A 26,089-nucleotide genomic window follows, 5' to 3' on the forward strand; every position below is an offset into this window, starting at 1 on the left:
TCTTGTGGGATTCTGGGTGGCACCAAAAAGTGAACATGGGATCAACTTATAACTGGTATGGCAGGAAACCTTTAACATATGAAATACAGTAGCTAGAGATGAAAAATAACAAAGCTGTCACTTGGAGAAGTGATCTCTCCTCTGCCCTAGGCTCACTAGAGACCTTCTCTACTCGGGGGGTGTGCTAGTCCATTTTGCATTGCTATGAAAAAATACCTGAGGCGGAGTAATTCATAAAGAAAAGATGTTTATTTGGCTCATGTTTCTGCAGGCTCTACAAGCATGGCACCAACATCTGCTCAGCTTCTTGTGAGGCCTCAGGAAGATTCTACTCATGGTGGAAGGCAAAGGGAGAGTGAGTCCCATGTCAAGAGAGGGAACAAGAGAGGGAGGAGGGAGGTCCCAGACTCTTTTTAATAATCAGATCCTGCATGAACTCATTACAGGGCACCAAGCCATTCATGAGAGATCAGCACCCATGACCCAAACACCTCCCAGCAGGCCCCACTTCCAATATTGGGGATCACATTTCAACATAATTGGAGGGGAGGAACATCTAAACCATATCATGGGGGATATGCAGAAACTTAATGACCCTCACATTAGGGAAACAGCAGGCCCCAGAAGGGCCCCTAAGGGCCCCTGCTGGGCCAGGTGTGGCCCTCTAGTGGCTGTGAGAGGCTGTCCAGGGATCCCAGAGGAGGGCAGCAGAAGAGAGGCTAAGGGCAGCAGCCAGGCACCAGTTAGTGTGGAAATATTCTAATATTTAGAAAATCACTGTGGTCACATTGGTGTTTACTGGTCAAATATCAGCCCTGCTGTCCTGTATACTGTGAAAGTGAAAAGCCAAATTGTGGAAGTCTGGGCACAGTGGCTCACGCCTGTAATCCCGGCACTTTGGGAGGCGGAGGCAGGTGGATCACTTCAGGTCAGGAGTTCGAGACCAGCCTGGACAACATAGTGAAACCCTGTCTCTACAAAAAAAATACAAAAATTGGCCAGGTGTGGTGGCAGGCACCAGCTATCCCAGCTACTCGGGAGGATAAAGCAAGAAAATCCCTTGAGCCCAGGAGGCAGAGGTTGCAGTGAGCTGAGATTGCACCACTGCACCCCAGCCTGGGTGACAGAGTGAGACCCTGCCTCCAAAAAAAAAAAAAGCCAGGCTGTGGAGTCAGACACAGGCCTGAATCCCTACAGGATGACCTTAACTCAGTCATTTAACTTCTTATAGTCTCATTTGTTTTTTTCATTTTTGTAATGGGGACAATATTTGATTCTACAGGTTTCTTAGAATTAAATGAGGTAAGATAGGTATAATACTTCAGCATGGGGCCCAGCACATAGAAAGTACTCCACAAACCAAAGCTGCTAGCACTTCTCATGCACAAGGAGCCAGGTAATTTGTCCAGTCATTAGTGGATGACTCACTTTGGACTGTCTATGTTGAAGATGTGGGGTTAGGGTTTGACTGTTGATAGCCATTAAAAGACAACCACAATGAGAACATCTGGTTTCCATTGAAATTCTAGTCTGTCTCTGTGCTATTTGAGTCAGCTTAGGATTTCTTCCCCCTACCTCCAAAACAACTGAAAGCTTTGTACTACATTTACCATTGCTAAGTGGGTTGAAATTGTTCTTTATTAAAAAACAGGCCCCAGGGCAGTATGAGAGACAGCTATCTATTTTGGCAAGTTGTCTCTCCATTAAGTACCTATTACACAGTCAACTCACCATGGTAAAGCAGTTGAGACATTTCTCACTGACCTTTCTAGCCCCAATTATTTAATGCTTAGCAAATCCTGTATGGATAATATCATCAAAATTTGCAGTTAATGGGTGAATTTAGCACTGTCTGTGTCTTTAAAATATGCTTTCTCATGCTAATTAATGCTTATTTTGTACTTTTTCACATTATACATACTATTACAGTTAATACGCTTGTAGTTACATCTTTGTGCCTTTGTCTAATTATTTCCTTAGAAATTCTTAGAAACAGAGTGCCTAGAAAAAGTGGCATACAGATTTTTTTAATGAACATATATTGCCCTCCAGAAAGTTTTTACCAATTTATAATTTTAGCAATAGTGTATGAAGGTATATTTCCCCATACCCTCAACATTTAAATCTTTACTAATCTGGTAGGCAAAAATGTGAACTTACTGCTTATTGCTTCAATTTGCATTTCTTCAGTTACTTATTAGTTAAGCATCTTCATGTTTGCTTATAAAATGGATTTCTTACTCTGAAATTTCTCTTTGAAACTTTTGCTGATTTTTCCAAAGACTGCTGATATTTTTACTCAGTTATCAGCATTCTTTAAAATGTACATAATAAATTTAAATACAGGCCAGGCATAGTGGCTCATACCTATAATCCCAGTGCCTTGGGAGGCCAACTCAGGAGGATCACTTGAGCCCAGGAGTTCAAGGCTGCAATGAGCTATGCTCCTGCCACTGCACTCCATCCTGGGCAACAGAACTGTCTCTAAAAATAAAATAAAATAATATAAATATAAACACAAATGAAGAACTCATAGAATCATGACTTTGTCAAAATCTAATTACTTCCCAAAGGCCCTGCTATGGTCTGATTGTGTCCCGCCAAAATTCAAATGTTGAAATTTAATTGCAATGTGATAGTATTAAGAGGTGGAGGTGATTACATCATGAAGGTAGAGGCCTCATAAGTGAGAATAATGACCTTATCAAAGAGGTGCAGATCTTGCTCTGTCACCCAGGCTGGAGTGCAGTGGTGCCTTCATGGCTCACTGCAGCCTCAACCTCCCAGGTTCAAGTGATTCTCCCACCTCAGCCTCCCAAGTAGCTGAGACTACAGGCTTGCACCACCATTCCCAGCCAATTTTTTATATTTTTTGTAAAGATGGGGTTTGACCATGTTGCCCAGGTTGGTCTCGAACTCCTGGGTTCAAGATATCTGCCAGACTCAGCCTCCCAAAGGGCTGGGATTACAGGCATAAGCCACTGCACACAGCCTTTAGGATTCTTAATATTTAGCAAAGTTTTAACTACATAATAAATACTCAGAAACCTATCATATCTATGTATCATACAACCTGCTAATAATGTAACAGAATTTTTAAGATTAAGTAATATTAAGTATATTAAGTAATATTAATATTACTTAATATTTACTTAGTACTTACTACTTATTAATATTCCTTAATATTTAATACAATATTAAGTATTATTTAATATATTTAATATTTAAATATTTAATATACTTGATATTTAATATTTTAATTACTTAATATTAAACAATATTTAAAACTTAATATTAAGTATATTATTAATGAACTGTTATTTAGTTTCTAGATTTGTAAAATGGGAAGGTAGAAAGGAGGATAGATAGGAAGGCAAATGGAAAAGTAAGGTATTCTTTTTAGGTCATAGAATTTTTCAATTAAAAGAAGTCTTAAACATTATTAATCTAATACCTTTATTTTACAGAAGAAAATGAGACTCAGAAAGGAGTGATTAATCTGTTTTCTTTCTTTTTTAAAAAATAAGACCATGAATATTGTTTTTTAGCATGTTTATGTTTCATTTATAAAACATGAACAACTCCTCACATCTTTAGATTGTCTTCGATAGCATCATTTTTAATGACTGTGTGATATTTTAGTATAAGAATATGTGTCAATTTATTTAACCAATCCTGAAGAAGCATTTTAACCTAGAATATAAATATTACTGATTCTCAGTAGTAAAAAGAAAAACTAAAAAACTATAAAGCATGGGGCGTGGTTTTCAAGAAGTGCATATTTTGTTACTTTGGTATAAAAACTTAAAACTCTAGGCCAGGTGCGGTGGCTCACACCTGTAATCCCAGCACTTTGGGAGGCCAAGGTGCGTGGATCACCTGAGGTCAGGAGTTCAAGACCAGCCTGACCAATATGGTGAAACCCCATCTCTACTAAAAATACAAAAATTATCCAGGCATGGTGGTGCACACCTATAATCCCAGCTACTCGGGAGGCTGCAGGAGAATCTCTTGAACCTGGGAGGCGGAGGTTGCAGTGAGCCAAGATCATGCCACTGCACTCCAGCCAGCCTGGGCGACAAAGCGAGACTCCATCTCAAAAAAAAAAAAAAAAAAAAAAAAAATCTCCGTCCCCTAGTGTTACCTGGCAGAGACTTTGGCAGCAGATGATCAGCATCTTAGGAGATGATTATGTGAATATAAAAGGAAACCACCTATAATTCCAGTGCTTTGAGAGGCCAAAGCAGGAGAATCTCTTGAGGCCAGGAGTTCAAGACCAGCCTGGGCAACATAGTGGGACCCTTCCCCCATCTCTAATAAAAAAATAAAATAAAATAAAGATGAATTTTAAAAAATATTCTGTAAGAAAAATTCATCCTACCCCATTAATAGAATTTATACTCATTCTAAATCAATAAGCCAGAATAATGGGGTTTTACTTTATTTCACAGAATCAGAGGGTCTTACAGTAGGAAGGAAATTTCAAAGCTACTTAATCCAAAACACCCATTCAATAGCTAGATCCCGTCCATCAGCCTCTCCATGAAGTTCTGCAGCAAGACCGACGTAACAGAGACAGCCTCACTTTCTGAAGGCAGTTAGAAAGTGCTTCGATAAGCTGATACAGGATCTATTTCCTCGTAACTTCCTCCCACTTGTTTACCAAACAATACTTTTGGGACCAAACAGAACGAATTGAATTCCCCTGCCACATGGCAGCACTTGTAGTGTTTGGAGACAGTTGTGATGGCCTCTCCCAACATACGCCATCCCCACCCTCTTCCTGCCCCACCTTCTCTAGACTAACATCTCCAGCTCCTCATATGGTGGCCATTGTTCTTGTCCCTTGACATCTGCATTGTTTTTTCCTGAATATGATCCAGTTTGTCCACATTCCTCAAAGGGTGGGCCTACAGTAGTCTTGATAAAGGGTTGCAAATTCAGATACCTCCAGAGATTAGACCCTAACTAGAGATAAACATGAGGTCCCTGGGGTAGCTCACACCTGTAATCCCAGCACTTTGGGAGGTAGAGACGGGTGGATCACGAGGTTAGGAGTTTGAGACTATCCTAGCCAACTCAGTGAAAGCCTGTCTCTACTAAAAATAAAAATACAAAAATTAGCCAGGCATGGTGGTGCACACCTGTAGTCCCAGCTACTCAGGAGACTGAGGCAGGAGAATTGCTTGAACCCAGGAGGCAGAGGTTGCAGTGAGCTGAGATCGTGCCATTGCACTCCAGCCTGGGTGACAGAGCAAGACTCTGTCTCAAAAAAAAAGATAAACATGCAATTGTGGCCCAGTATAAAGACATGAGGAATGGTGGGAGCTGGACTTAGCCCTGATTTAAGGCTTTCATATTCAAAACTTTAAACTCAGGTGCTGGTCAAAGAGTATTGGGGCATGGAGTCATATTTGCCCTTCTGGGCCACTGGTTATCTGTTCAAGGTAAAGCTGTCCCCTCCCTGATACTAACAGGCAGTTGTCACTATATTAGCTATGATGTGTACAATCAGCTCCCCTCTTTGAATATGTCCTCTTATCAACTCAGTTTTGCCTTTGGTGGAGTAGCTCATTACTTTAGTCTGGTCAAGACATTTTAGGATTCTGATTCTATAGTATTACTGAGACAAATGGTTCCCTATCATGTGTGTGTGTGTGTATATATATATGTGTGTGTGTGTGTGTGTATATGCATGTGTATGTATACATGTGTATATATATACACATAATTTGTATATTATGCATTATATAATTTATACGTTATATAAATGTTGAATTTTACTTAAGCCCTGTCATCCTGGAAAAGAGTAAAGGCTGAGAAATCCCCCCACCCTTTGGTTGTAGAGAATGGCTTCCTGAAAAGAACCACCTTTCCCATATGACATACATAAGACCTATACATGCCCCCCCAACTTGTTAACAAGGCCAGACCCTACTGCTTCTCTAGACTGATCGATCAGAACAAAATGCTTGTTCAGCACACCTTGGTTCAGCTGCCCTCCTTCCCCCAAGCTCCTAAATGCTGTCCTGCCTCGGCCTACGCCAGCACACAGCCCCTCCTGAGAACAGACTGGCCTCAAGGTCAAACATTCTCTCATCTACTGTCCCATCACATCGCCTTTCATCCCACTTCTCCATACCTGGTTCTCTTCGCGTTTACTCCTCTCTATACAAGAAAACCTCGGCCGGGTGCGGTGGCTCATACCTGTAATCCCAGCACTTTGGGAGGCCGAGGCGGGCGGATCACGAAGTCAAGAGATCGAGACCATCGTGGCCAACATGGTGAAACCCCGTTTCTACCCAAAATACAAAAATTAGCTGGGCATGGTGGTGCATGCCTGTAGTCTCAGCTACTCGGGAGGCTGAGGCAGGAGAATCGCTTGAACCCGGGAGGTGGAGGTTGCAGTGAGCCAAGATCGAGCCACTGTACTCCAGCCTGGCAACAGAGTGAGACTTCATCTTAAAAAAAAAAAAAAAGAAAACCTCTTTTTGCCTAACCGTAGGAAGCTTGCAGATCTTATGGTCAATGCATTCTCCCTATCGCAACAGTCCCTCTCTCTTACTGCAAGAGTCTATTTCTCCTCCTTGCAATAATCCTTTTGAATAAAATCTCTTCTTACTGGTCCAGATTTACTTGACAATATACATTATAATAATCTGTTAATATTATTATATTAGCTCACCTAAGTTTGCTTTTTTAAGAAAAAAAAAGGAGACAGGGGCTCACTGTCATCCAGAGACACTGCTGGAGTGCAATGAGGCAGTCATAGCTCACTGCAGCCCTGAATTCCTGGGTACAAGTGATTCTCCCACCACAGCCTCCCAAATAACTAGGACGACAGCTGTGCACCACCATACCCAGCTAATTTTTGAACTTTTCTGTAGAGACAAGGTCTTGCTATGTTGCCCAGGCTGGTCTCAAATACCTGAGCTCAAGTGATCCTCCCACCTCAGTTTCCCAAAGTGTTGGGAATACAAGCGTGAGCCACCACACCTAGCTAGTTTGAATTTATTTTAGCACTATTGAATCACAGTGATTGTCATCCTAAATCTTTTTCCCATATGCTGCTGTTAAACCTCAGCTCCCCTCTTCAAGCATGTCCTCTTATCAATTGATTTTTTTTCCTTTGAGGGAGCATCTCATTACTTCAGCCTGGTCAAGGCATTTTAGGATTCTGATTCCTATAATATTACTGAGGCAAAGTGGTTCTCTATCATTTACTAAATTGGTCAAATAGGCTTTTATAGCTTCATTTATGTCATCAATAAAACATGTTTACAATACAGGACCAAAAGTTGAGTCTTCAGGAATGTTTAGAAACCTTTCTCCCAATCCCTTTTATTAATAGTTAATGTAGAGTAGTCAACTCTATAATGTAGAGGTAACACATTAAATATGAAAAATCATTGGCATTTCCTTAAGGCAGAGACACTTCATAAATATTTGTTAAATGAATGGTTCAAGAAAGAGCCACAACTACATTTCAATTTAATATTGTTTGATTTAATTGAGCATTTATATTAAGTTCTATTCTTACAAATTAAAAAAAAAAAATACCAGTATACTCCAGGGAAGAAAAAGAAAGAAAAGGGCCAGGCATGGTGGCTCAAGCCTGTAATCCCAGCACTTTCGGAGGCCGAGGCGGGTGGGTCACTTGAGGTCAGGAGTTCGAGATCAGCCTCACCAACATGGTGAAACGCTGTCTCTAATAAAAATACAAAAATTAGCCAGGCATGGTGGTGCATGCCTGTAATCTCAGTTACTCAGGAGGTTGAAGCAGGAGAATTGCTTGAACTCAGGAGGCAGAGGTTGCAGTGAGCTGAGATGACACCACTGCACTCCAGCCTGGGTGACAGAGCAAGACTCTGTCTCAAAAAAAAAAAAAGAAAAGAAAAGAAAAAGAAAGAAAGGCCGGGCGCAATGGCTCATGCCTGTAATCCCAGCACTTTGGGAAGCCAAGGTGGAAAGGATTGCTTCAGCCCAGAAGTTTGAGACCAGCCTCCACAACATGGCAAAACCTCGTCTACAAAAAAATACAAAAATTAGCCAGATGTGGTAGCATGCACCTGTAGCCCCAGCTACTTGGGAGGCTGAAGTGGGGGAATCACTCGAGCCCAGGAGTTCTAGGCCGCAGTGTGCTATGATTGCACCACTACACTCCAGCCTGGGCAACAGAGCAAGACCCTATAAAAAGAAAGAAAAAGACAGACAGACAGAAAGAAGAAAGAAAGAAAGAGAAGAAGAAAAAGAGAAAGAAGGAAATTAACTGGCTCTGAATCATGTATTCATCTTCTGAATATGTGAATATCATAGTAGAAACCAATTTTTACAATTTTCATTCATTTATTCAACAAATATTTATTAATATTTATTGTATACCTACTGGTACCAGAACACTATTCTAGGCACCAAAGATAAAGAAGTAAACAAAACAGAGTTCCTACCCTTGTTGAGCTCACATTCTAGTAGCGAACATACAGTAAGCAAGTAAGCCAATCCATAGATAATATAACGTCAGCTTATAATAAGGGCCATGTAGAAAAATAGAGCAGGGGCCAGGCACAGTGGCTCACACCTAATCCCAGTACTTTGGGAGGCCGAGGTGGGTGCATCACCTGAGGTCAGGAGTTTGAGACCAGCCTGGCCAACATGGCGAGACCCCTGTCTCTGCTAAAAATACAAGAATTAGCCGGGCGTGGTGGTGCATGCCTGTGGTCCCAGCTACTTGGGAGGCTGAGGCAGGAGAATCGCTTGAACCTGGGAGGCGGAGAGGTTGTGGTGAGCCGAGATCGCGCCACTGCACTCCAGCCTGGGTGCAATGAGACAGAGTGAGACCTGTCTCAAAAAAATACATTAAATAAATAAATAATAATAATAATAAAAGTTAAACTTTAAAATAGAGCAGGGTTGGGGATAGAGAAGGATGGGGCAGAGTGACACTTCAGACAGAGTTGTCAGGAAAAGGCCCTTGGAAAGTGAATAAAGGTGGAGAAGCCAGGCAAACACCTGACAGTAGAACATCCCAGGCCAAGAGAAAGGCAAGGGCAAAGGTCTCTCATGGAAACACGGCTAGTTTCTTTGAGGGACAAAAAGGAAAGCCAGCGTGGCCACAGCAGAATAAGAAGGAGGTAGAAAATGTGATGTGAGCTGGGCAGGAACCAGGTCATGTACAGCCTGGAAAGCCATGTAAGGACCTTAGATTTCGTCCAATGTGGCTGGAAGCCATTGGAGGACAGAACAGGAGCCTGACGTGGTCTACTTTTTATTTTGAGAGATCGCTTTGGCTGTTGGGTAAGAAATACACTGAACTTAGAAGGGACAAGAGGGACTTGATCTTTTTTTTCTCTGTGTCTTTCTTACATCTTTTTTACAACTCTGGAAGGACCTATTTAGAGTTTTTACATATTTCAGCACCAATGAAATGGACGGGATTAGTGTAGTGCCCAGTCAAAGATGTATAAGCTTTAGAATAGTTGCTTTAAAAGTTATTGTAAAGTTCACCTATCCATGAAATGTGAAATGCTTAGGTTGAAAATTACTTCCAACTGTTCTTGAAGATATGTGTACCAAGTAACTAATGTAGCTCTGCACGTATCAGAACCCTAGAGGCAAATAGCTAAGGTTAGTCTCAACAATGCTTCTTTTAAGAAAGTAGATGCCAATGCCATTTCAAAGAAAATTGTACAGAAACTGTAAGGCTATCAAAGCAGAGGTAAAGAAGCAAGAGGAAATACTGAAGTAAAAAGCTCTGCGTTTTCAATATGCTGTGTGTGCTATTAACCATAAAAACTGCATGTATAAATGTATTCAATCGAAGCTCCATTATATGATATGCACTGCTAGTGATTACTCAAAATCCACCACCATCCTCTAACTTTTACCTTGTGAACTAAACCCCAATTTGATTCAGAACAGTGGTGTGCCTGGTCTTGGGTGAATCAAAATTGGTCTAAACTGTTCAATGATAACCCTTCCGTGCCTTTCCACCTTCCTTTGAAAGTGGAGGTGGCCAAATGACCCAGTTCCAGCCAATGAGACATAAGCAGAAATCTGCTTGGGGGTGTGGTCTGGGGGTGTGAATATGATAGTAGAACCTTCTTTTCTCTTTTTGGTGGCATCTGTGAACAATTCACTTTCTAATTGTGGATCACACAGTCTTTTCATGGCTCATGTTACTGTCTTACAACTTCCAGCCCCTCTTTCCACCCCCACTCTTAAGTGAAAGATAAAACAAAAAAGGAGGCCAGTTGGAATTTATTTTCCTCCCTCTGTAGCAGATGTTAAAGCTTTAACTTTACTGACAAAAATTGTCTTGACACAGCTGGCTTCCCCTTCCTCCTCTCTTCCTGCCTTGTTTGTGGGCGTGTGGGCTACTACTCAGGCATGCTGCAACAATGGGGAAAAAGCCAAGAGATTTACCAGGATGCTGGTCCTAATGTCATTAGCCACCAAACCAACACTGTTAGCGGTGGAAGTTATCCGGGTCATAAGGCACCAAAATATGTTACTGTTCACGAATCTGCATAGGTCTGCAGCAACCTCAGTTCTTGCCTCCTCAGAAGAAAGAATTCGACCAAGGGGCATAAGGCAGAAGACACTGAGGCAAGTTTTAGAGCAGGAGTGAAAGTTTATTAAAAAGCTTTAGAGCAGGAGCAAAAGGAAGTAAAGTACACTTGGAAGTAGGCCAAGCGGGAGACGAGAGAGCCAAGTGTGTGGTTTGACCTTTTGACTTGGGGTTTTATATGTTGGCATACTTCTGGGGTCTGTGTCTCTTCCCCAGATTCTTCCTCAGGGTGGGTTTCCGCATGCACAGTGGCCTGCCAGCACTTGGGAGGTGAGCATGCCCAGTGCGTGTATTGGAATTGTATGCATGCTCACTGGAGGCATTCTCCCTTACCAGACCAATGTCCCCAGGAGGTCGTATACCATTAAACTCCACCATTTTGCCTTAATGTGCATGTGTGAGCTCACTTGCCCAACTCCTGAGATCTTATTGAGAGGTGACAGCATGCTGGCAGCCCTCGCTCACTCTCGGCGCCTCCTCTGCCTGGGCTGCCACTTTGGCGGCATTTGAGAAGTCCTTCAGCCCACCGCTGCACTGTGGGAGCCCCTTTCTGGGCTGGCCAAGGCCAGAGCTGGCTCCCTCAGCTTGCAGGGAGGTGTGGAGGGAGAGGCGCGAGCGGGAACCAGGGCTGCGCACGACGCTTGCGGGCCAGCTGGAGTTCCGGGTGGGCGTGGGCTTGGCGGCTCAGCACTCGGAGCGGCCAGCCGGCCCTGCCGACCTGGGCAATGAGGGGCTTAGCACCCGGGCCAGCGGCTGCGGAGGGTGTACTGGGTCCCCCAGCAGTGCCGGCCCACCGGCGCTGCACTGGATTTCTCGCCGGGCCTTAGCCACCTTCCCGGCGGGCAGGGCTCGGGACCTGCAGCCCGCCATGCCTGAGCCTCCCCCACTCCGTGGACTCCTGTGCTGCCCGAGCCTCCCCGATGAGCACCGCCCCCGCTCCACGGCGCCCAGTCCCATCTACCACCCAAGGGCTGAGGAGTGCAGGCACAGGGCGTGGGACTGGCAGGCAGCTCCACCTGCGGCCCGGTGCCAGATCCACTGGGTGAAGCCAGCTGGGCTCCTGAGTCTCATGGGGACTTGGAGAACCTTTATGTTTAGCTAAGGGATTCTAAATACACCAATCGGCACTCTGTATCTAGCTCAAGGTTTGTAAACACACCAATCAGCACCCTGTGTCTAGCTCAGGGTTTGTGAATGCACCAATCCACACTCTGTATCTAGCTACTCTGGTGGGGACTTGGAGAACCTTTGTGTGGACACTCTGTATCTAGCTAATCTAGTGGGGCCGTGGAGAACCTTTGTGTCTAGCTCAGGGATTGTAATCAGCACTCTGTCAAAACAGACCACTCGGCTCTCTGTAAAATGCACCAATCAGCAGGATGTGGGTGGGGCCAGATAAGAGAATAAAAGGAGGATGCCTGAGCCAGCAGTGGCAACCGCTCGGGTCCCTTTCCACGCTATGGAAGTTTTGTTCTTTCCCTCATTGCAATAAATCTTGCTGCTGCTCGCTCTTTGGGTCCACACTGCCCTTATGAGCTGTAACACTCACCGCGAAGGTCTGCATCTTTACTCCTGAAGCCAGGGAGACCACGAACCCACCGGGAGGAACGAACAACTCCAGACGCGCCGCCTCAAGAGCTGTAACACTCACCGCGAAGGTCCGCAACTTCACTCCTGAGCCAGCGAGACCACGAACTCACCAGAAGGAAGAAACTCCGAACACATCCGAACATCAGAAGGAACAAACTCCGGACATGCCGCCTTTAAGAATTGTAACACTCACCACGAGGGTCCGTGGCTTCATTCTTGAAGTCAGTGAGACCAAGAACCCACCAATTCCGGACACATTATCAGGAAACCTCTGATCACCAGTTTCAGGTTTTTCCTATCTATAGGTAGACTGCCCTTTCCTGGTACTTGCTGCGACCAATTATTATTTTAGAGAGACAGTTAACAACCACCTGACCATCCATCATCCAATGGTCGCCTGAAATTCCTGGTTGGTGGTGGGGGAACCCTCTCCTGCCCAGTTCTTTTCTGACTAGTACTGTAACAACATCATCAGCACTTACTTCCAGACTTCTTGTTAAGAACTAGAAACTTTTGTATATTTAAGTCTCTGTAAATTGGGTTTTCTGTTACTTATAGCCAAACCCCCCCTTTTTTTTTTTTGGAGCGACAGTCTTGCTCTGTCGCCCAGGGTGCAGTGCAATGCCTGGGCTCACTGCACCTGCGCCTCCCAGGTTCAGGCGATTCTCCTGCTTCAGCCTCCCAAGTAGCTGGGATTACAGGCATGTGCCACCAAGCCCGGCTAATTTTGTATTTTTAGTAAAGACTGGGTTTCACCATGTTGGTCAGGCTGGTATCAAACTCCTGACCTCTAGTGATCCACCTGCCTCAGCCTCCCAAAGTGCTGGGATTACAGATGTGAACCACTGCACCCGGCCAGGAGCTACACTCTTGATTCAAGACTTTTTCCCCATTTCTTTTCTTTCCTTTTTGATGGCATCTGTGAACCATTCACTTTCTAATTGCGGGTCACAAAGTATTCTCATGGCTCATGATACTGTCTTATAACTTCCAGCCCCTCTTTCTACCCCAACTCTAAATGAGATAAAACAAAAAAGGAGGCTATTGGAATTTATTTTCCTCCCTGTGTAGCAGATGTTAAATTCAAACTTTTTGAATGAGAGCATATTAAAAGCAGCATCTTTTTATCCCAGAGCCACTGCCCCCCGCATTTGAAGGCCCAGCCCTCAGGAGGAAACCTCAGGGATCTTTTCATCCAGGGTGTGGAGGGAGGGCTCTGAAGCTGGGTGCTGCCTCTCCCTCCACCACTTCCCCACCGTGGGACTTGGGCAAGATTTTGAATCACTCTGGGTCACAGTTTACTCATCTGAAGGGGGTTGGATTAAAGAATCTTGGGAGTTTTTCTAGTTCCTGAGTCAATAAATTGCCTCAAAAAATTGAATGTAAAACCACTGGCCACTTTTAGAAAAAAGTTACTTTCCCAATATATATATATTTTTTTTTTTTTGAGAGACAGGGTCTTGCATTGTCACCCAGGCTAGAGTGTTGTGGCACCATCGTAGCTCATAACTGCAAGCCAGGTTCAGGCAAGCCTCCCGCCTCACCCTCCAGAGTAGCTGAGACTACAGGTGCACACCACTGCACCTGGCTCATTTTTGTATTTTTTTTGTAGCGACGGGGGTCTCTGCGCCCAGCCACTTTCCCTCTTTATTCTACTTCCTTTTCTCAATAACCAGAGATCATCTCATTAATTTGGTTTTATGAGAGTTTATTGCTAATCTTAGTCATTTGGGGTGAAGATTCTCAGTTAAGGTAGATGTTTGAGAAGCTGCCCCTTTAATTCAGATCCATATTTTTAATCTGTTTAGAGTTTCACAGGACAAATAATAGTACTTCTCTGCTCTGCTTCAGTATTTTTTTTTTTTTTTTTTTTTTTTTGAGACAGAGTCTCACTCTGCCACCCAGGCTAGAGTGCAATGGCATCATCTTGGCTCACTGCAACCTCTGCCTCCCAGGTTGAAGCAATTCTCCTACCTCAGCCTCCTGATTAACTGAGATTACAGGCACGGGCTACCATGCCTGGCCAATTTTGTATTTTTATTAGAGATGGGGTTTCACCATGTTGGTCGGGCTGGTCTCGAACTCCTGACCTCAAGTGATCCACCCGCCTTGGCCTCCCAAAGTGCTGGGATTACAGGCATGAGCCACCATGCCCAACTGCTTTAGTACTTTCCCCCCGCCCCCCGAGACAGAGTTCTCACTCTGTCGCGCAGGCTGAAGTGCAGTGGTGCAATCTCGGCTCAGTGCACCCTCTGCCTCCTGGGTTCAAGCGATTCTCCTGCCTCGGCCTCCCCAGTAGCTGGGATTACAGGCACGCGCCACTATGCCTGGCTAATTTTTGTAATTTTAGTAGAGACGGGGTTTCACCAAGTTGGCCAGGTTGTTTATAAACTCCTGACCTCAGGTGATCCGCCCACCTCAGCCTCCCAAAGTGCTGGGATTACAGGGGTGAGCCACTGCACCTGGCCTGTGCTTCAGTACTTTTGATGTGAGAGGTATTTATTGTTCATGCCTGACCATAACACCTGTATGTTATTAAATTATCTGTCTTTCTCTCTCTCTCTCTCTCTCTCTCTATGATCCTTCTGGCTAAATCAGTTTTCCGAATCTTTTGACTTTTGTCCTGAATAGCAGCTCCACCTGATTCACAAGTGTCCAGCCTTGTTTTCTCATTCACACTCTGATACTCACAGTCACCTCACAGCCCTCTGACTATAGATCTTATGGGTGTCAACTTCTCCAGGGTGCCTTTCTAGATACCCAGGCCGGATTCTTTGTAAAGCAATGGGTTAAAGAGAAAATGAAGGGTGAAAAAGGAACTTTCCTTGCCACCATAACAGAAATACAAGCTCTTACTCAAGTAGAGAAAGAAAAAGCAAAATCCAAGCTCACACAATTCCACCTCTGATTTAACTCCAGAAAACGCCTGAGGCCAATTCACTTAAGACTTATTTACATTTTATAGCTTATTTTTACTACAGCATTGTGAGCCTGTTATTCTGCCCAATTTTGTCATATTTCAACAAATGAAATGGGATTTTGCTGTTCAGCTGCCTAAAGAACAGAAACATTTGCTGAAGAGAAATACAAGAAGCCAAGGAACATAGACCTGGTTATTATTTCTCATCGTTATCACCCAAGAACATCTAGCACGCCTTTTTCTTCTTCCTTGTGAGGAAGCTGGAAGCTTTAAGGCCCAAATCTGAGCCACATGCTTTTCACTTCCTGGCCTCCTCCCTGGGCCTCCGCAGCACCCGCTGCACACACAAAGGCTCCATCTTCTGCTTGCAGACTCGGGCACCACCACTTCTACATTTTTTTTCAGAAGTAAATGAGGCATAAAAAGTCAATACTCTGCATACATATCAGCCCCAAAAAATAAATGGCTGCCTGCTGGCCCCATCCGTTCCCTTGATTTGCACTGACCCTTGTGTGGCTCCAAACCGTCTCAGCTTTATGAAGCGCTTTCATGTTCATTAAACTCAGAGTCCTCTCCCTAAACCTGAGAGAAAGGTATCCTTCTCTTTGTGTTACAGAACAGAAAATGGCTGAGCAGAGGGGAGGTAACTGGCCAAGGTCACACAGGTCAGTGGCAGACCCAGAACTCTAACCCCCAGTCCAGAGTTTATTTTTCTATAACCTGTACAAGGTTCTCCCTTGTTAGAGTCGAGACATACATAAATCAGAGCCTTACTGGGCAATGTTGGGTTCCAGAAAAAAATTGTCTCAGAAGCCAGTCACGGTGGCTTATACCTGTAATCCCATCACTTTGTGAGGCAGAGGTGGGTGGATAGTTTGAGTCCAGGAGTTCGAGACCTGCCCCGGCAATATGGCAAAACCCTGTCTTTGCAAAAAAAAAACACACACAAAAAATGAGCTGAGCATGATGGCACACCTCTGTAGTCCCAGCCACTCAGGAGGCTGAGGTGAGAGCATCACCTGAGCCCAGGCAATTGAGGCTGCGCTGAGCTGAGATCGTGCCACTGTACTTCAGCCTAAGTGACAGAGTGAGACCCTGTCTCAAGAGAAAAAAAAAAAGAAAGTCTCAGAAGATGCAGAATGAAGTAGTGCTAAGAACTCAGGCTGTGGAGCCAGAGAACCAAGGTGTGGATCTGAACTCTACCTGCTAATAACTGTATGATGCTGTGTAATTTCGGGAGACTTCATTCATGCGAAGCTTCATGTGAGTTGCTCCCCCATATGATGACACCTAAGGTCTTCGGTGCAGGTGTCTTGGGAATTACATGACTTCCCTGTGACTCAGTAGTTCCATCAGAGAAAGGGGCATAATGATAACTATTTCCAAGGCTGTCATGGCAACTGAATAAAACAAAGCCTACAAAGAGCAGATAAAGCCTGGCCCAATCACAGATGCCCCAGATGCCCTGTCTCCTTTGAGGACTATTTCCCTCATCCCCACCCTGCTGGGTATTATCCCTTGCTGTGGAAATGCTTGCCTCTAGTGAACGGCTTCCGCTCCATGCCCTCGGCTCCTCCCACAGCTGGGACATCCCATAATCCACACTGTGTCAGGCACTGCACTAAGCCAAAGCATGCGTGCTCTTCCTCGATCCCCATGTTTCAGGATCTCCCGTACCCTTTCACTAATCCAGACCCTCACTGAAGAATGAGCACCCCAAGGTGCTCCAGCAGCACCTGGATAAGGGGATTCTCTTCTCAGTACTGCCATTAACACTCTAGGTGACCCACAGGCCCGGGATGTCCCTGCTCTGAGTCTCAACTAATTCATCTACCAGAAAAGGTGTCTTAATACCTGTCCTGTCCCTTAAGAGATTGCTGTCTGTATAAGCAGGATGAATCATGTGAAGCCATAAATGAGAGTAGGGAGGAAGGTGAATTGAATGTAAGAGGCTCTGAGTTATTGTTGAAAGAAATGGCCAGGCTCTTACTAACTGCCAAGAACCCCATTTTAAAATCTACCTCTGGGTCAAGCGTTGTGGTTCATGCCTATAATCCCAGTACTTTGGGAGCCTGAGGAGGGAGGATCAGTTGAGCTCAGAAGTTCAAGACCAGCCTGGGCAATATAGTGAAACCTTGTCTCTATAAAAAAAAAATTAAAAATTAGCTGGGCATGGTGGTGTGTGCCTGTAGTCCCAGCTACTCAGGAGGCTGAGACAGAAGGATCACTTAAGCCCAAGAGGTCAAGTCTGTAGTGAGCCATGATCACGTTGTGCCTGTATACTCCAGCCTGGGCGACAGAGCAAGACGCTGTCTCAAAAAATAAAGATAAAAATCTACCTCTGAGGGCCGGGTGTGGTGGCTCACACCTGTAATTCCAGCACTTTGGGAGGCTGAGGCAGGCGGATCACTGGAGGTCAGGAGTTTGACATGGGCTGACCAACATGGTGAAACCCTGTCTCTACTAAAAATACAAAAATTAGCCGGGCATGGTGGCACAGGCCTGTAATCCCAGCTACTTGGGAGGCTGAGGCAGGGGAATCACTTGAACCTGGGAGGTGGAGGTTGCAGTGACCCGAGATGGCACCATTTCACTCCAACCTGGGCGACAAAAGCATAACTCTGACTCAAAAAAAAAAAAAAAAAAAATCTTCCTCTGAGAATTACAAACAGAACCTGACAGTATTGGAGGCAGAAATCTAAACACAAACATAGTAAGAAAATAGGAAGCTTCATGTAATGTGCTATGCAATGCTAGAAAGGAGAACATGAGGGAATTCCTGCTGAACTATACTAGGACTCCTAGACTAAGGCAGAGACAGACATCAGAAAACCTTAGGATACCCTGCAGACCTCTTCTGTATTCCTGGTTTCAAGGTGACCATGTGGACTGAGGGCCAAATTACTGCCAATCAGATCTAGCCCACCTGTGTGTCTCTTACCTGTGCAAACCCATGGGCAAGCATATGGACTCCTCCCTCTTTTCTTTCCCCTGCTCTCCTTTGCATAGTTTTAAAGAATGGAAAAGTAGCAGATTCCCTGAAGTTAGTTGTGGGATATAGTACGTGCCTAAGGTGATCATGTTTCTGAATGCAAATTCCCCACGGAGTGTATTTATGGGACAATTGGGTGTCATATATGACTTAGAAACTCCCCTAGAGAACTAAGATGTGAACAGGCCAGAGATGTTCCTTCAATTCCATGTGCGTGTGCCAAGCACCTGCTGCCACACACCAGGCCTGCTGGGCACTGGACATAGAAAGGAGCAGAAAGCATGAGCCTGGGCCCCCAAGGGTTCATGCCATAATGGGTGGGGCAAGGAGGATTTCGGTTCTGGCTATTTGCTTTCATTATTATCTCAACTGCTTTCATTGCTTTTTGGTTTTTTTGTTTTGGTTTGGTTTGAGATGGAGTCTCCCTCACGGCTCACTGCAACCTCTGCCTCCTGGGTTGATGTGATTCTTGTGCCTCAGCCTCCTGTAGCTGGGATTACAGGCCCGTGCTACCACGCCCGGCTAATTTTTGTATTTTTAGTACAGACAGGGTTTCATCATGTTGGGCAGACTGCTCTTGAACTCCTGACCTCAAATGATCTGCCTGCCTCAGCCTCCCAAAGTGCTGGGATTACAGGAGTGAGCCACCATGCCTGGCCTAGGTTTTTAAAAAATTATTATTATTTACTAAGTCTTTTTTTTTTTTCCAGGATGATGAGGATGAGGAGACAATAGCCCCAGCATCTGGTCATAATTTGTAAATCTCGACATTCTCCCTAACACCAGCTGGAAATATTTCATGCTCTAGCATCGTTTTACAAGTTGCTGGCAAAAAATAAGCATCCATCTTATTTAAAGACTGTAATAAAATGAGAAAGATGGTTATTTGCCTTATTTTTTGTCTTTTTTTTTTTTCCTTTTATAAAAACAGTTAGTTGTTTGCGGTGCCTTCAAAGAATGTTAAGTTAATAAAAGCCAGCCTTTACCTTACAATCTTTATTCAACAGTAAGGTTTGTCAGATACCAAGGGCTGGTTTCTCCCGAAAATCATTAAAGGTCTGGCTCCAAAGGTGTGCAAGCCACCAGTTAACCGGGGCCAGCCTTTGTTTTCCTAGGCTCTGCTGCCCCCTGTCAGAAGCTAAGAATGTTACAGGAAATAGAATATTTTGAACAAAGGTTTTCACAGAACAGCAGTTTTACGCTCTGTCAGGTGATGAAATAGAATACTCTCCCACCTTGTGAATGAAGACCATTGAATTATTTGCTTAAAAATATGCCTACTTGCTTGGCTGCCTAGAAGTTCTTGCACAACTCTCAGCAGTAATAACCTGTCTGAAATAATTCAGGCGGCGGCTGTCATTCACTGAGTCCGTCTGCACATGTACAGGGAGCGGCAGATGGGTGCTGGGGGCGTGAGTTGTGTATCCATTCCACGTCGTCATACTGTTCACAGACCATCGGGGAAGACGAGTGAACAGATGACTTCCACGTCGTAGAGCAAGGGAGAAGTGTGTGCGCCCCAGGTGCTGGGGGAGCACGTCAATGCAGCACCTTCGCCAGGGGGGTCCTAATGAAGTCGAAGGAGTCCATTCCCAAAGAACTAGCGGGGACCAGCCAGCTGAAGGGGAAGCAAAGGGCTTTTCTGGATAGTAGCAACTGCATGTGCCAAGGCAGAGGCCCCTGGAAGAGGGTGGTAAGTTCTGGCAATAGCAAGAGGGGACTGAATTATACTCTGAGCACCCCAGCTGCTACTCCGCTGCCTGGCAACTGCTGGTCCCCGGGCCACTTCATCTCCCATTGCCTCAGTGTATGGCCAGGTCAGAGGCCAAGACAAAGGCAAGCAAAAGGGCCCTGGAGGGGTATCCAAGGCACACTAAAGTGCTGGCGGTTGCCTTGTGTTCTGCATGCATTCTTTTTTTTTTTTTTTTTTGCTTTATTAAAATACTGAGTTTTATTTCACATGTATATTTTTGTCTCCCCACCGTTTCCACATCTGACCACCGCTACTACTATGTCCTATCATAACATTCCATACATACTTAAAACCAAGCAAAGGGTGGAGTTCCATCTTTAAAAACTAAGCAGGCATTTTGGACAACACATTCTTGGCAATGGAACCTGGACAACATTTATCAAACATGGTAGGGAAAGTTCTCACTCTGCATTATAAAAAGGACAGCCAGATATCAACTGTTACAGAAATGAAATAAGATGGAAATTTTTTAACAAATTGTTTAAACTGTTTTCTTAAAGAGACTTTCTCCACTGCCAGAAATCTTGAATAGCCTCCTGCTCAGTCATCCAGAAGCAATTCTTCACATAACTGATGAACTTGGCTTCCACTTTGGGAAGAGAACCACATTTTTCTATACTTGCTTGCATTTTTGCTTTAATGTCTTCTACAGAACTAGGTCCTTTTAGGTGTTTTAGGAGTTTTTTCCTGTTTTTTGAAGGATTCTTGTCCTTTTGATCTTGGTGTTGATGATGGTTTTGAGTCTTTTCCATTCTGATTTGACTTCTGTGCATTTTTGGCTCGAGTATCTTGAATAGATTTCTTCACTGGCGCTTTTTCTTTAGCTTCCTCATCATCAAAGTCATCATCATCATCTTCATCATCATCATCTTCATCATCATCATCTTCTTCATCAGCAGCAAGTTTTACTTTTTTCTGTGGAATCTTGCCACCACCTCAGACCACTTTCCTGATATACATAAGAGTTTCACATCCTCCTCCTCTCATCTTCTGACTTTGCATCTTCCTCCACAGCTACTAAGTGCTGTCCACTAATATGCACTGGCCCTGAATCACACTTGAACCTTAACACCACTGGTGATGTTATTTCAAAGCCCCCAAGGGAAACCGTTGGCTGTACAGACATTTTCTTTTTTTTCTTTTCTTTTCTTTTTTTTTTTTTTTTTTTTGAGATGGAGTCTCGCTCTGTTGCGCAGTCTGGAGTGCAGTGGCGCAATCTCGGCTCACTGCAAGCTCCACCTCCTGGGTTCACGCCATTCTCCCGCCTCAGCCTCCCGAGTAGCTGGGACTACAGGCGCCCGCCACCACGCCTGGCTAATTTTTTCTGTATTTTTAGTAAAGACAGGGTTTCACCATGTTAGCCAGGATGGTCTCGATCTCCTGACCTTGTGATCTGCCTGCCTCGGCTCGGCCTCCCAAAGTGCTGGGATTACAGGTGTGAGCCACCACAGACATTTTCAAAGTTGCCAGTGTTACTTTAATTGGACTGCCTTTGTAATTCATGGCCTCTGCTTCAACAATGTACAATTCATCCTTTGCACCAGCCCCTAAACTGACCATTCTTAAAGATAACTGGTCTCATTTTCGTCATTATCCACCTTAAAGTGATAATCTTTGTCAACCTTTAGTTCACAACCGAAAAGATAGTTCTGGGGCCTCAGGGGGCTCATGTCCATGTCCATCGAATCTTCCATCAGATGATGGCACGCACTTAGGTGGGAGAGAAGGAGGACGGAGATAAACGAACGCTGCTCCAGAGAACAGCCACGCAGGATGGAATCACACCAGGGATGTTCTGTATGCATTCTATCCACATCCACAAGAGTTCAAATATTTTGCTATCTGGCCGTGCACAGTGGCTTACGCCTGTAATCCCAGCACTTTAGGTGGCTGAGGTAGGTGGATCACTTGATCCCAGGAGTTCGAGACCAGCCTGGCCAACATGGCAAAACCCATCTCTAAAAAAACACAAAAATTACCCGGGCATTGTGCTATGTGCCTGTAGTCCCACCTACTCAGGAGGCTGAGGTGGGAGGATCACCCGACCAAGCCCAGGAGGTCGAGGCTGCAGTGAGCCGAGATCACGCCACTGCACTCCGGCCTGAGCGACAGAGCAAGAACTTGTCTCAAAATATATACGTGTGTGTGTGTGTTTGTGTGTGTGTGTGTGTGTGCTATCTACTGAGGACTCTATCTCAAAACCTGAAGAGAAAGGGGACCACTAAACAGCCAACAGAGATTTGTACATAGTCAGAACTACTGTTCACAAAATGACACAAGGAAACACCAAGCGGGGAGTAAACAGTGATCATCTGTGGGATTTGAAAACTCTACCTCCAGGAAACACCTAAATTGATTGCTCATAAAACTATTTCCTCTGCCCAGCTGCCCATCATCTGGGAAGTGAGAAGCACCTCTGCCCGGCCGCTGTGCAATCCTCCAAGTGTGAAGTGACAGCCTTGTGTGTGATATTTCTGCCCTCCCCAAGTTTGCATTTTCAACATTAAAGTTTACTTTTTAATTAAAAGTTTTAAATTGGAGAATATTAAAAAACTATTTCCCCTCAGTGCTGAACTTGTTTCACCTCATGAAACCATTTAAGTGACAAAAGAAAGTTTTGTCTTTATCAGAGTACACACACATGCCAAGACATTAATTATTTACAGTTTTCCATTATTCATCTCATTTCCATTTAGTGCCTCATCTTTCAGTGAGCCATATGTTTTCCCTTTGAACAGGGTTTTGGCAAAATTTTTCCATTTTTTATGTCCCTGTAATTCATTCTCTATCAAACATTAAATATTCATTTATTTCTATACTCTATAATAATGTTTTCCATCCTCCTGGTCTCCTGGTGACTTTGACTTTATCAGTCCTAATGGATTTTGGTAAGAAAATGATACCCCTCAAAAAAATCATACACTTCTCATTAGTTCAGAACAACAGTGTTAAAAACTAATTTTGATAGTTAAAATAGCTGAAAATACCTGGGTGCGGTGGCTCACGCTTGTAATCCCAGCACTTTGGGAGGCCGAGGCAGGCAGATCACGAGGTCAGGAGATCGAGACCATCCTGGCTAACATGATGAAACCCCGTCTCTACTAAAAATACGGAAAAAAATTAGCTGGGCATGGTGGCGGGTGCCTGTAGGCCCAGCTACTCGGGAGGCTGAGGCAGGAGAATGGCGTGAACCCGGGAGGCGGAGCTTTCAGTGAGCCAAGATCGTGCCACTGCACTCCAGCCTGGGTGACAGAGCGAGACTCCGTCTCAAAAAAAAAAAAAAAAAAAAAAAGCTGAAAATAACGGAGAATACATGCATCAGCGGCAAGAGCATCAGCTTGGAGTCAGATCAGCCATGCTTAAAATAACCACACCATCAGTTAACCTCTCTGAGCCTTAATTTTCTTGTCTGTGCAGTTGGCATAAGAAGTGTCTACTTCTTAAAGGTGCTGTGAGAAATAAGTGAGTGAATGAATACTAATGCATTTGGAAATTATAAAGCACTAACAGATGTAAAGCGTGTTCTTAAATTACTTATTGAATGAATGTAGGTTTTATAATTTTTCCTTTGAACACAAAGTTTCTAATCATGATGACATTCTTTTTTAGACATTGTCTATTTGCACACATCTCACCAAAATCAGGAATGATTTTCTTCTTTGCTAGGCCCCAGTTAATTGATTCTTGTTAAAACTAACAAGATATGCCAAGCATGGTGGCTCATACCTGTAATCCCAAGACTTTGGGAGGCTGAGGCAGGCGGATCCCTTGAGCCCAGGAGCTCAAGACCAGCCTGGGCAACACGGTGAAACCCCGTCTCTACTAAAAATACAAAAATTAGCTGGGTGCAGTGGCATGCACCTGTAGTCCCAGCTACTTGAGAGGCTGAGGTGGGAGGATCACTTGAGCTTCGGAGGTGAAGGGTACAGTGAGCCATGATTGTACCACTGGACTCCAGTTTGGGTGATAGAGCGAGACCCTATCTCCAAACAAAAACAAAAAGCTATCAAGACAAAAATTTTAGGCTGGGCATGGTGGCTCACACCTGTAATCCCAGCACTTTGGAAGACCAAGGTGGAAGGATAGCTTGAGTCCAGGAGTTTGAGACCGCCTGGGCAACATACAGAGACCACCATCTCTACAAATAATAATTTAAAAAATACCCAGGCACGGTACATGCCTGTAGTCCCAGCTACTTGGGACGCTGAGGTGCAAGAATCACTTGAATCTGAGAGGTTGGGGCTGCAGAGAGCTGTGATCACGCCACTGCACTTTAGCCTGGGCAAAAGAGTGAGACGTTGTCTCAAAAAATGAAATAAATAAGTAAATTTCAGCACACAAGAAAACAGCACTGCATTCAAAAGGGATTTTCCTTCTTGTTCTTTTTTCTCCAAGACAATATTAAGTAATAGCTGTCATGCATCCCTTTTCAGAGCATTGCCTGCTTGTTTCCCTGCTTTGTCACATGTATCATGATCCATTGGGGTGGCTGGACAGAGTGCTGCAGCTCCAGGCTCCAGAAACAACACGAACAGCTCACCTGTCCCAACTCCTCATGTGGAAAATGTCCACCTGCCCTTTGTCTGCAAATCCAATTAGCCAGGATCATTTGGAAGATTTTCTATAAATCATTTTCCCTGGAAAATACGGAATATCCTAGATCCCTTTGTGGTATAAAAAAGCTATTTTTCTGACTAACACCCTCTAGACCTCTAAAGTAAACTTTTAAGGAAAGAAGCAAACAAGCAAGTAATCCGAAGAACACAAAACTAGTTTGATACCGTTCCCTTCCACAATTGTCCCAGCTCTTGGGCAGTGGTTGTCTAGCTTTGAGGCAGCGACCAGCAGGGGCCACAGTATCACAGTTAAGGAGGTGGGAGGAAAGCAGCTGGGTGGGGACCATGACTTAGTCTGAGCATCTTTGAACTAATTCAGCTCTGAGAACATTTGCTGTATAAGCTCTTTATGTATCTATGATCTGGATCAAGGAAATGAACTAGAGATATTGATCTTCCTGCAAGCACGGTTCAATTCATGCCACTTCCCTACTTTAAAATCTTCAATAAATACTTGTGGAATAAGTGAATGTTGAATAGTCAGTGGTTACCCATTGCCTATAAGATAAAGTTTAAGAATGGCCTTTAGAGAGTAATGATATAGTTTGGATCTGTGCCCCCACCCAAATCTCATGTATAACTGAATCCCCAGTGTTAGAGGTAAAGCCTGGTGAGAAGTGATTGGATCACAGGGGTGAATTTCTCCCTAATGGTTTAGCCGCATCATCTTCTTGGTGCTGTTCTCATGATAGTGAGTTCGTTCCTGCCAGATCTGGTTGTTTAAAAGTGTGTGGCACCTCCATCCTCTCTCTCTCTTGCTCCTGCTCTGGCCGTGTGACTGTGCCTGCTCCCCCTTTGCCTTCTGCCATGATTATGTTTCCTGAGGCCTCCCCAGAACCCAAACAGATGCTAGCATCATGCTTCCTGCACAGCCTGCAAAACCGTGGGCCAATTAAACCTCTTTTCTTTATAAATTACCTAGTCTCAAGTATTTCTTTATAGCAATGTAAGAACAGACTAATACAGAGACATTCCGTAATCTGAATCCAAAATACCATTCATCCATTCATTTGTTCAACACATACATATTGGGTGCCTAGGAAGGGAAGTACGGTACTGGGTGCTAGAGGTTCAGATTTGAACAGACATAGCAGATACTGGCCCTGAATTCTTGGGGCTACATCTGATCTTCCATTATTTCTCATCATTTGGGCTGTCCCCCCACCCTATTTTCTTAGACACAACCCAAGCTTTCCCACTTCCACTATTTTGCCAAGGCTCTTCATTGTCCCTTTCAATACCATATATGCAATTCTAACTTTTCCCTAAAAAGTACACCCTTCTCCTGAAGCTCCCACCTAATCTCACTTTCCCTCCTCCCACATGAAGGAAGCTCCCAGGTGAAGGAAGTTTTTCCAGCATCTTACAGGGAAGGACCTTTTCAACTATGTTTATAGTATTAATAGTTAGCAAATGCCTTGTAGATAGCTGGCACTTAGTAAATATTTGCCAAATAAATGAATGAAGTCCTCATGATTTAAATTGTAGATAACTGTGTTTACACCCCTGAGAGACATTTCTCAAACCTCCTCAAAAGTTATCATCTCACGAACTCAAAATCCAAGTAGATCATTTGTTCATGATTACTTAATGCAATTAAAATATATGGCTGGGCACAGTGGCTCACACTGTAATCCTAGCACTTTGGGAA

General features: G+C 44.2%; 1 pseudogene; it reads right to left on the bottom strand.

The window, feature by feature from the left end:
* Nucleotides 1-15,601: 15,601 nt before the first annotated feature.
* On the bottom strand, nucleotides 15,602-21,716 carry LOC106634518 (nucleophosmin-like; annotated as a pseudogene).
* Nucleotides 21,717-26,089: the final 4,373 nt, after the last annotated feature.

Source organism: Pan paniscus, chromosome 13 (genome assembly GCF_029289425.2).
Source record: "Pan paniscus chromosome 13, NHGRI_mPanPan1-v2.0_pri, whole genome shotgun sequence".
Classification (NCBI taxonomy): Eukaryota; Metazoa; Chordata; class Mammalia; order Primates; family Hominidae; genus Pan; species Pan paniscus.